The following is a 12,455-nucleotide window of genomic DNA, read 5'->3' as shown; positions in this document are numbered from 1 at the left end:
TAATAGCTCTCAACTTTGCTAATACAGTTGCTAATAATATTGTTATAGCAGAAAAATTATATTCATCTCTCATTCTGTCCTGCTTTGAATTCATGTTCTTCTTTTGACCAAAATAATACCCCTGAGGTTTCCAGATGGTTGCATGCATAAATATGCAATTTAAACTTTTTTTTTTGCGTTGTCGCTTTTCAGCATAGAAAAGGCGGGGTTGTAGGAATCTCAGCAGCAGAGCTCAGCTCTGTAGCAGTGGGGTAAAATACAAGGCCAAGGGGCTGCTGCGTGCTAAAGTCCAACACTCACTTTTGCTATTTGACTACCAACCCTCTATTAAAACTAAATGCATGGTGACCACATATGAAAATATTCCTCCCTTGCCACACGCTATAATCTACACAGTTCACAGTAAAAAAAAAAAAGTCTAGTTTGGGCTGGGTGTGCAGCCCAAGGCTAAAGCACTTGCCTACTATGTGTGAAGCCTTGGATTTGATCCCCAATAGCACACACACACACACTCACACACACACACACACACACACACACTCACACACACTTACTCACATTTATTCACACACACATACCCACACACTCACACACTCACTCACACACACTTACTCACACACACACATACACATACCCACACACACACTCACTCACACATAGTCACACACACACACACACACACTCACCCACTCACTCACACACACCAAAAACTCATTTCTTCAATGTCCTAGAAGAGTGATACTTTCTAGCTACTTGTTGGATAAAATGCCATACGATTAACACCTGTGTACCTGCCAAGCTCCAGGTCACTGCAGATAATACTCGAACAATGTCATAGCTGGGTGACCCAGCCCTGTTCCATCTCTGTTATACAGACAAAAAAATGGACACTCATGAAAGTTATGGGACTTAGCCAAGATCATGGGGTAGAGATTAACTTTACTTGTGGACAGGAAGGAACCAGTTATGCAAAAGTTTAAAAGGTTGGGAAGGAGATGGAAGTGTGGCTTAGCGACAAGAGCTCTTGACAATGATGTTCAAGGTCTTGGGTTCAATCCCAGCCCTCTCCAACACATGTGAAAGCATGTCAGGTCGTCAGAATACCTCCCAAAAGGTACACTTTCCTGTTTGTTATCCAAGTATACATACATACATATATATATATATATAATGTGATATATATCATTATATAATATATATACATATATTAGCAAGTATTCAATCCTTCTCCATTTTCCACAAAAGTATCTTTCTATACTTCCAAATAGTGAAAGTTTCCCTACCTCTTCAGGAATGGCAAAACAATGGTGTTATTCCCAGGGAAATACAACCAGATCAACTGTGTGCTGACTTTAGGACACCCACCACCTTGTGAACCTATGGGGTAAATCTCCCTCATGGTCGGGTGGGGAGAATGAAGCCCAGAGAAGTTGAGAGCTAACCTGGTGGCAGTCTGGAGACAAGGGTCTGGGATGACATCTCCTTGAGCCAGGCTCTCACCCTCATCACAAAGCTACCTGAGCTGTCATCTGAGCTCCTGGCCTCTCACACATGAAATATTTGAGGGGGACTGTGGCCGGGATGGAGCCAGACACCCCATCATAGGGAAGAGAGTAATTAACTGATCACATCCCCTGAGAAGTGTTACTAAAGAGTTAAAAAAGAAGGAAAAGAGAGTAATCCGGTCAAGTGGGTGAGGCCAGGCCAGCTTCCCTGAGGAGGCCGTGGTGATGCAGAACTAGGAGCTGGTGAAGGGCCTCATGGGAGATGGCAGAAGGGAAACTAGCTGAGGATAGCATGTGCCTGTGAGAATTCATAAGAATGACGGAATTCAGTCTTGCTGGGGCTCCTTTGTTGGCCTCTGGTGGTCCTTAGCTCAGTTCTTCTGTGCTTGTATTTTTCTTAGGAAGTAAAAGTATATTTCTTAGCCTTCACTGGATATCTTAATTCCAATGGAAAATTGGTCCTGCATATGGCTTACTAAAATTTTAATAAGCTGTGTTCTAGGCATGAGACCTTCCTTGTACTGTATTATATTCTAGTCTCTGCTCATATTTTATATTAGAAGCCAAATTGGGGAAAAGAGAGCGCCTTTAAGGTTGATATCTAGATGCTTAGAGTAGGAATCCTTCATTACCATGTTGTTTTAATAATGTGATTCCCAAAAGCTTGTAACCGTAATACATCCCAGCTTCTGGTTGTCATTACTACCTCTGGCAATATTATTTCCAGTTTTCCCACTGCTCTGACTCATAGCTTATGCCTAGAAAATGCAGTGTTGCCTTTGTGTATGGCATAACTGAAGACCTTGGCTCACCTGTTGCAAAACCCTGTGCCCTTTGGAGACTCAAAGAACACAGTGTGGAACCATAGACAGTGAGACTGAACACAAGAGCCCTCAGACCCTCTTTCTCTGAACACAAGAATTTTCTTGGATCTGACCAACATCTCCTGTTTTTCTACTTATTGGTCAGCTACTGCTCTGCTTGGAAAAAATAAAACAATTCACTGTTTAGACAGAAGGGACAAAGCCACTGTGATGCAGGGAATTGGATTCTCTTTTTCTAAGGCATCTATTAAAATAAGGCCTAGGTTCCAAATGCCCCCGTGACAAACAGCAGAATGGCTATATTATCACGGGCCTGTTTGAAGTCGTGAAGTCCCTGAGAACATGAAGGCACAGTGAGAACCATTTGGGTAAATTTTAGTAAGAGCCACAAGATGTCAATGGTACAAACGTGGTTCTGTCTACAGAAGGTTAGTGGGCGGGAGGTCTGGCTCAATGGGTAGAATGCTTGCCTAGCACATGCCAGGCCCTGGTTCAGCCCCCAACACTGAAGGCAGACAGAGAGGACCAAAAGGTCGAGGTTGTAGGACGGAGGGACTGCTTGTTCCCGGCCACCTGGCTAGCTTAGCCCCAAAATAATCACACAGAAACTATATTAATTAAATCACTGCTTGACCCATTAGCTCTAGCTTCTTATTGGCTAACTCTTACATATTAATTTAACCCATCTCTATTACTCTGTATATAGCCACGAGGTTGTGCCTACCAGCAAAGTTTCAGCACCTCTATCTCCGGTGGTGGATCCATGGCGTCTCTCTCTCCCTGCCTTCCTTCTCCCAGCATTCAGACCAATTTTCCCTGCCTAAGCTCTGCCCTATCAACAGGCCAAGGCAGTTTCTTTATTCATTAATCAATAAAAGCAACACATAGACAGAAGGGCGTCCCTCACCATGAGGTCATCTTTGACTAGAAAAGGGCTGTGTGGACAGCCTGAACTACAGGAAACCCTATCTCAAGAAAAAGAAGACTCCTGAATTGTGCAGGTTACAACCAGTCAGAGCGGCAGAACTGCAGATTGGCCACACCTAGGAGGACATGTTCATGTCTACACTTGAAACAGAGCTAATATTCCAAACGCTCTTACTGTGTTCAAGTACTGTCGGCCCCTGAAGAATGGGGCCTGACAGACTGTCCTCATCACTATATGCTAGCTGGCCCCAGTGTCCTTCCTGTGACATCCCCAGGTCTCGGACTCCACCTCTGTCTGCACCCTCTTGTCTCCTGAGCTGGCCTCCTGTCAGTCTCTTTCACTGTCACCCCAGGTGGGCTGAACTTCCTGCCCCTGGAAGTCTCTGCTAATCACCAGCTTTGCTCCTTGGAGCTCCTTGTCCCCGGCATGTGAACCGCCTGTTTGGGGGGCCTGTAACTAGTGAAAAAATAGATTTGTTGGAATAATAAATTCTTCAGGAAGTAGTGTGGTCTGTTTCCATAACAACCGACACAGCAATCGGGATTCCTGGACTGGAACTGGCAGGCTCGTGGCTGGGGCTGGGGCTGTAAGGGAAGTGTGTTCAGGTTAATTAGGAGCCTCTGTGATGCCCCTTCCTTGCTGTTACACAACCTCTCACCGAGAGCACTGACTTCCCCTAAGGCTTAGGCTTAGGCCTAGGGAGAATCCGGCCCCTTAGGCCTTGAGACCTGAGCTGCTGTGTAGCAGGTAGGAATACTCTGCTCTATCCCAGTGGGAGGAACGTTCAGGCCCTGTGTTCCCTCCCCACCAACGATAAACTTAGCTGACTGCCGACTTCTGTGTGAATATCACCGTTCCGTTCCTGAGGAGAGCAGTCGGGTGTCTATAGAGAAATACCTTTTCTAAGGACACAGACGCTGTCCCCGCAGGTCAAGCAAGCAGACCACAGGACTCTGTGGAGACTCCACAGGCTTTGGATTGCCCCATACATGACTCAAGAAGCTTTGCTCACACAAGATGGCCCAGCCACTGCTGAATATGGAAGCATTTGGCAATGTGCTTCAGAGAGCGTCTCTGGGTCCCACCACGGCGTGGCTATCACTTTAATAGCCTCTTCTATTACTCCTCTTCTTCCCTCCCCGCTTCCCTTGAATAGCATCTTGCTGTTGCCCAATCTCTTTCGCCTTCATTTTCCCTTCTCCACTTCTCACTTCTGTCTGTGCCCAAAGCATCCCGTAGTCTGAGTTCACACTGACTCACCCAAAGCCTTGATAGGCGTGCTATCTATCGCGTTTGGAAAACACATCTGGCTAATCGTGTGAGAGGCAACGCTAATGGCATAATGACGGGGGCCGTCACTCGGTGCTGCAGCTTCCAGAGTGTCCGGACACAGATGGCCTTGTTGACGTTGGCACTGGTGCTGTGGGGAGCTGTGTTTAAGTATTGCGATGGCAGTCTTGACGGCCAACTTAATTGGGTTAATAAATACCTCTAGCTACGTCCGGGAGGGGTCTCCAAAGAGGATTGTTAGACCGTGAGATCTCTGACCTAATTGGCAGAATTACTGATCCATTGGTGGAGTCATAAGACAGTGTAGGAGGAGGGACCTTAGAGGAAGGAGTTCACGGGGACCTGCTCTGGTCATGTCCAACCACTTCCTGTTCCCTTTCTCGCTGCTTCTTGGCTGCCATACTGAGAACTGTTTAGCCCTGCCATGCTCTCACAGCCGTGATGGAGCAACCCCTCAGAACCATGAGCCACAGCCCTTCTTCCGTCGTTCAAGCTTCTTTTCACGGGTCTTTTGTCAAAGCAATGCCAGAGCCTAACTAGCGTCATCTTTGGGAGATATTCAGATAAGATTCTGTGTTGTTGTATGCCTTTTTAGCCACTGCACATAGTCTTACTTCTCTTCCTAGAGAACTGAGAGCTTTTCCTAAAATTCAATTATTTTATGATTGCTTTGATTTCATTGTAACCCCATTGTCTTTGCGTTGTTCCCTCTTATAAAAGAACTCTGAATTACCTTTCAGGAATCGGCACAAATATGTCGGTTTCATCCACTCATGAATTTATTCACCTCTGATAGAAAACAAGTTTCAGTTCCCGCTCATGATGAGAGAAAGCAGCTTCTGTTTAGCGCCTGGCATAGGCAGGCACTAGAGAGAGCACTCCAGAGTCGCTTTATGGAATGCTTGTGCCCTGACAAGGGACAGGATACCATTCCCAGCCTTCATTCCCCAGGAAGGCAGGAAGATAAGTGATGAATTAGAAAACAGTGTATGTTTGGGTGGGGTGGGCGCTTGAAACGCTCAAGAAACACTACCAGTTGCTTCCCTCAAAGTGGCAGGCTCTTTTCACTTCCTAAAACATGTTTGCTAGATACTGGAGCCTGGCAAGTCATAGCTGGCTCCTCTGGAAGTAAACAGATCTGCAGTCACACTGCCGTGGGGGGTCATCTTACCTGATCTCGGAAGCCACATGGGTCTGGGCCTGGATAGCACCTTGGAAGGAGGCATCAGGAATGGCATTCAGTTTAAAAGGCAGCTAGTTCACACACATGCCCTTCCTGCAGGAAGCAGTTATTCCTCTGCAGGCCCGGCGACTTTATGAGCATGTCCTACTTGGTAAAATAAACAGGGCAAGGCGATGCCAGTCCTTAGTCCCAGCAGGAGGTAGAGGCAGGGGGAACTCTCAGTTTGTGGCCAGCCTGCTCTACATCAAATTTCAGGCCAGCCAGGGCTGCATGGTGAAAAATCTATCTTAAAAGAATTAATAATGCATACTTATGGATAATTATTTTTAATTATTATTATTATTTTTTTGCTTTACTGAAGTGTCCTTAAGTGATATTAATTCAAGAACACTCTGGTCAAAAACATGGACATGGCTCACTGCTAAGGTGATTACTTCACCAAGTTTGGGGACTGGACTTTGATCCCTGGAGCCTACATGGCAGAAGAGAGAACTCACTCTTCCGGGTCGTCCTCTGCCCCTCACAGGCATGCTGTGGCATGCATGCATGCATTCTAAATAAATGAATGTAGGGAAAATTAAAGAAGCCTAGAATGGCTAGTTCAGCTGGATTCTCATACTTTGATTTAGTCGTTCTACTCCTTGTCAAGACAGCCCTTGAATGCATCACCAGCTGAGACATTTCTCTAGGGGAGAAATGTGGGTGCTATGTCCCCAGAAAGAACCCAGTGCATAGACTTTACACTGCGAGTGGATGCCGTGTCTAGTGGGAGTGGCATGAACTCTTTCTTCATTGACTCAAACAAAGTTAATGAGAAACTCTGCCAAAGACTGTGATTCAAAAGAACGTGACCCAGTCCTTGGAATACTGCATGATGCAACCAAGCTTCTTTCTCTCTCTCTCCTCCATTCCTTCATTCTTCTTCAAGTTTTTAATGGTTTCCTCCAAGAAAGCAGTACTGCTGACTTCGTGGTCATTGGGAACAGCAGATTAGGTCAAGAAAGAAAAAAACCCAGTATATGTGCTTGCCGGGCACAACAAGGACTGACCTCATACTTTTTGCCTCCTCCCCCTGGCTGAGATCCTTCTGGAAGCCCTGTGACGCTGACTAAAATGCTGGTCTAGTCTCTGCTGAGCCTGCGCTAACAGCTGAGTGTAGTCAATGGAACGGTGAGTGCACCTTGTGCTCTACTGCGTGAATTTACCAAGCTAATTTCAACGCGTGCCTCAGTTTCCTGAGGTGCACGCGCATAACCCAGGCTTGCCTGAAACTCATTGTATAGCCCAAGCTGGCACAGGCCTCACAGAGATCTGCCTGCCTCTTGAACCTTCCTTGACTTTGCACGTAAATGTTCCCCTTCCAGGTTCTGCTTTAATGAGATGTGTCACATCTCTCTATGACAGTGCTCAGTTTGGGCAGAACTGAACAATCGCTGACTTGTCAGAGTGAAAGTCAATGGAGTTTACTAGCAAACGGTCCAGCCAGATCATGTGACCCAATTTAAGCCATAAAACTGTGAAGCCAGTCATTAAAGGTAGCTTTTAAATGGCGGCTCATGTTTGGTGTCACGACAAACCTCCTTTCTTGGATGTGTTTCTTACGGCAAATCTATGTGTCTATGGTGAAAACCTGTCTGGCACAGGACTGTGTGGTGTGTGTGTGAACTCCAGAGGGCCTTACAGGTGGGGGTCCTGCAGCACCTAGCGGTAGCAGGCAAAACACCTGTGGCTCTCAGCATAGTGTTCTCTGTTAGAGTTTTAAAGAGCACCTGCTTCAAATGCTGTTAGAAACACATCTCACAACCTATCACAAACAAAGCAGACATTTATTAGCTGACACGGAAAGCCAGAAAGCATGACGAAATGGAGACTTTCTTCTGGGCGGCATGCAGGAACTATGGGGCACGCCTCTGAACCCCCAGTCTTACTGCCTTCCCCCCAGCCCGACAGAGAACACCAGCAGTTCCTGCCATCGGCCGTGAGAGGAATGGCCGAGCGTTTAATAAGGCGCCGAGGACTTTATCAGCTGCCGTAGCAGCTGCTCATTCGCCACGGAGCCATTATCCCAGCACCTATTACAGCGTGGATATGAAGAGAAAGAGCAGCACAGCCCCAGGCGCCCCTGGGAGATCATGGCAGACCGCTTCTTGCTCATCTGGTCTAGAAGCTCCCAGTCCGGTCCATCCCTGGGATCACCTGGGGAATGTATTCTGATGATTATCTTTTTTAATAATGAGAAATTTCAGGCTTCCAAAAGAGCTGGAAGCGTCTTTACAGTAAGCTCGGGCGCCCGTCAGCTCCATTCTGCTGGTCACGTTCAGCGGGATACTGCTTCCCGCGGGTCTGCGCTTCTGTCTGCCCCTCCATGTTCCTCCAATTCTTAGACATTTCAGAGTCACTTGTCAACGCCTGCCCCCTTTTCCTGGGGAGTCTTCTAAAAGTCTGGGTGTCCAGGAGGCACCAGCTGCAGGCGTTTAGAGGTTTCCTTCCTGGTGGGGAATTTTTTCCCCTAACACTAAGTTTCTTGGTGTTTCCCTGGGGAACCATGCTGACGGGGCCCCTTTTGAGAAGACTCTGCCGGTTCCGGAGCAAAGAGAAGAGCTGGGCAGCCAAACGTGAAGCTGGAGAAGTGGGTTAAGGCCACAGCCTTGACAGTAGTGGCATGCCCGCCTAGCATGCTGAGGTGAGATCGCGTGACAACAGAACCTCTCCCCTCCTAGCTAGGCCATGAGAGAGAAAGCAAATGAACCAGCAGCCCAGTCACCTTCAGGGCTCAGCCCTCAAGACCTAAGACCCCCTGTGCCAAGCTGAGCACCAAAGCCTTTCCCACATACATGGGCCTTTAGAGAATATTTCAGACCTAACTGTAGCAGGTCAGGATTAAGCTTTCCATAGGCTGGGATATTGTGGGGTAACACAGCCCCAAATAGAGATCCCTTCATGGAATCCAGTCCCAGTTCACAGTCAAGGAAGCCAGGCCATGGAGGCAGCATGGTTGTTAGCATGTCACGGGGGTCAGGGGCTTTCTCATTTACTTTCCTTGTGTAATGTTAATTAGAGCCAGGATGTAGGAGCCCTGTGGCCTCAGAGAGAGGACAAGTCAGTTTTATTCCAACCACTCAGCAAGTCTAAACCAAGGCCTAGAACCAGGCCCATTGACCCCAGCACCATACACAGGGCTGCCCAGGCTAGAGAGTCACTGTTACTGATACAGCAAGTACCTCCTAGATCGGGCCATAATAATAAGGAAGTATGTCTGTTGTTCTCAGGGTTCTGTCCCTCCTAAAGTTCTTACATGACCACAGCTGCACTTACACACTGGCGCACGTCAACACCTCCTTCAAAACACCTGTCAAAGGCTCCCAGCACTAACAGGAATGTTGACTAGTATAGAGATGTAGGTTCTTACTCGCTCTGGGCCGCAGAACATTGGCTCCCAGAGATAGCACACTGAAGCTCGGCCTGCCAAAGCACTCCCGTTAGCTACAGGAGGCTTCGAGTGGCTCGTGGGTCCCAGCTGGCTCCGTTGTTCCTGGGCGGTCAGCGCAGTTAAGAGGCATTGTAGCTTTCCTCTGAAAGGAATTATTGAGTCACAAAAACATGAGCTCAGGGCTGAGACCATTTTCATGTAGGGAGGAGGATTTCAAGGGCAGGAGTAGGTGGGTTTTTGAAGAAAAACTACAACAGAGATTACTTGGAAATAGTACAGATTGACTTGCAAAACATACTTAATATTCTCAAAACTGCAAATGCAAAGACTATTCATCTTTAAAGATGTGGAAAATAGTACCACAATTTGTAAGTTGTGTCTAGACATTGTAAAAGTGTGCAGTGTTAGCACTGAGATCAGTGTGTGTGCGCGCGCGTGTGCACACGTGTGTCGTCAGAAGGCAACCTTGGACATTGGTTCCCAGGTGCCTTCTACTTCATCGAGAGCTAACAGCACACAACACAACGTCAGCAGGGCATACTGTGCCTGGGGCTGTGTTCACCTGGTACAGGGCTTCCTCGGAGCCCGTGGAGCTGTGTTCAGTCCTTGGCACCAAATAAACTGCATATTGGGGTGGATACTTGTAATCACACCACTTGAAAGGTGGAGGCCGGAGGACCAGAAGTTCAGAATCGTCCTTGGCTACATCATGTTCAAGGCCAGCCTGGACTGCATGAGGTCTTCATGCTCAAAATCTAAAATATCCACCCCCATGTCAGCTACACATGTAACTGTAAATGTATAAAACTATGAATCTAATACTCTTCATAAGACATGAACTTCATAACACTTCTGGACTAGATGCCGTCTGCCATTTCCACTTGGTGGAGAAATGTTACCGTGTTTTGTGGAAATGTGTTTCTAACATTGACTGTGAGCTCGCGCAAATACGTGATTCGGCTTTTTAAATAACCCCATTGATCCATGAGGTGGTAGATAAAGCATCAGGTGGTGAGAACAGAAACAGCAGTGCGTGCCCAGCTCAGCACCACGTGGAAACAGTCAGCCCTAAGTCACCCACGCTGAGGGCACGTGCTCCTCCATCTCTGGGATGCAGCTGCTTGTCAGCCGATTGTCTTCATCTGCCCGTGATTTCCAGGGCAAGATCAGCAAATGCTATCCCTGCCAGCTTTGCCGACTCCTCCCACCCTTCCCAAAGCCAGGCAACAGCAAGAGTCACTTGGGATCCAGTCTTGGGGGCTGAGGACCCAGGAGCTTGCATCAAGGCAAGGTCATGAAAACTGGTACAGGACTAGCCCGAAGAGCACCAGGTCCGGGGAACAGCGCTCACTCGCCTGGCTTCTGGAGAGCGACAGACAGAGATGGAGTGGAAAACCAGGCTCAGGGCACCTGAGCTCTGTTCCACCAGCGCAACTTGAGGTTCACACGGAGAATTCAACAGCCCAGTCCTTTAAAATCCCACTTGAGATTGAAAGTAAGGATTTTCCACTCTTTTTACCTTCAAAATGGGATCTCATCTAGACTCTAAATCATACCACATGGGGCTGCTTAAGGCTCTACTGGGGGCAAGAGCCCACAGTAACCATGGGCTACACATCAGTGAGGGGGCAGCAATTGGGGCAGCCCCTTGTCTTTATCAGTCACCCGGCCATCGGAGAGCACAGGCCCTTAGCTCTGAGATGGGGTTCTTCAAAAGAATTCTCTCTCATGTATCAAATAATCTTAGAGGACATTAAGTCCCCCTTTATTTAATAGTGTTACATTAGGACTTTGATATCAGAGACAGGATGAAAAGCATGCAGCCGCTAGTAGATTTTGTGCTCTTTTTACAGTGAGAAAATCAGATTGTTCCCCAGTTTGGAGCCAAGGGAAAAATCATGCCATTGTACAGGTTACTTAAAATTCCACACTGCCTGCACCATTCGGCCCAAAAATGCTAAGAATCCGCAGCTGTTGCTCCCACGGAAGGCTTCTAACTGGGGCAGCGAGCGCCTCTGCACACAGCTGTTGTTAATTCGAGATGGAGCCTTTTAATTGCCTTTGTGTCAAGATTTATTAAATAACATTTCAGAGGGGCAAACCTGTAATAGTCTTATTAGTAAAAGCTGAAAGGAAGAAATAATTGGAACACAGTGTCTTTTGCCTTGGAAGCCAAGTCAGAAAATATCTTCCCCACATGGCCAGCCACCAGCCGTCCCAGGAAAAGAGCTTCCAGGTAAACACAACCCCCTCAGCTCAGCTGAGAACTCCCCTTAGTCATTTACCTGGAATCACTTCTTCCTCTGAGCGTCATCTCTTGTCCCCACGCCCTCCCTTCCAATTACAGCAAGAGTCCCTGCTTGGGGCAGCTCTGGCGTTAGTGGACAGCCACTCCCAGGGTGGGCTGTCTCATTTCTGCTACCTTCTGTAATTGCTGGTCTCCTGTGTTTGGTCCCTCTGTGCGGTACCTCCCACCCTTGGCTTCCAGCAGCTATCTGGATGAGCAGATGACAGAACGCGTGTATCCTTCCTGGCTTGTCTGCCACAGCGAGGATAGGAACTTGAGAGGCCCTTCCGCTAAAGTGGGTCAGGCGCTGGCATCCCTTAGTAGCGAGTTCCACTGCTCAGAGAGCAGGGATTCAGGCTAGAATCTCAATGGTGTTTTGCATTTTTATTTCAGATATTCCCTTGTCAGGAAGATGCAATTAGGAGACATGAATGAGCACCAGATATTGACACACACACACACATACACACACACACATACACACACATCAAATAAAGTAAATATAGTTTAAGTTTTCTCTAAAAGCTAGGGACTAGAAAGAAGAGGAAGGCCCTGGTGTCTGAAGCTGAATCAGGAGGAGTGAGTGCTCCATGGTCCTCTAGAAGGAACCAGTTTAAAAAGATTTGTAAAGACCAGAAGAGCTGCCAGAGAAGCCTGGAGAGCTGGAGAGCGTGTGAGGTGTGCGGATGGCGTGGGTGTCTTGTCACTCTAGAGCACTCCAGCGTCCCTGCTACACACGGGACCAGAGTCCTCCTCTAGATGCTCTTCCAAGGTTCCAGGTTCAATTGTCAACCCCAGCCACCCATAACTCCAGATTTAGGAAATATTACACTGTCTTCTGGACCCATAGGTACCAGGCATGCACACAATACACAGATACACATGCAGGCAAAATGCATATACACATAAAATAAAAATCTTAAAAGTCTGGAGGGCTGACAAGAAAGTTCAGCAGATGAAAGCGCCTGCCACAAAGCTTCAGTCCGCAGAACCCACCTGGTAGGAGAC

The 12,455-nt window shown here is 47.5% G+C and overlaps 1 protein-coding gene across 1 annotated transcript in view; it reads left to right on the top strand.

Annotated features, from left to right (window-relative positions):
- The window catches only part of Ak5 (adenylate kinase 5), a 151,007-nt gene that overhangs the window by 122,272 nt on the left and 16,280 nt on the right, over positions 1–12,455 (top strand). The gene's annotated exons all lie outside the window — the stretch shown is intronic.

This window comes from Arvicola amphibius, chromosome 14 (genome assembly GCF_903992535.2).
Source record: "Arvicola amphibius chromosome 14, mArvAmp1.2, whole genome shotgun sequence".
NCBI classification, from domain to species: domain Eukaryota; kingdom Metazoa; phylum Chordata; class Mammalia; order Rodentia; family Cricetidae; genus Arvicola; species Arvicola amphibius.
The sequence above is the reverse complement of the archived record's forward strand: the minus strand, read 5'-3'. Positions and strand labels throughout refer to the sequence as shown.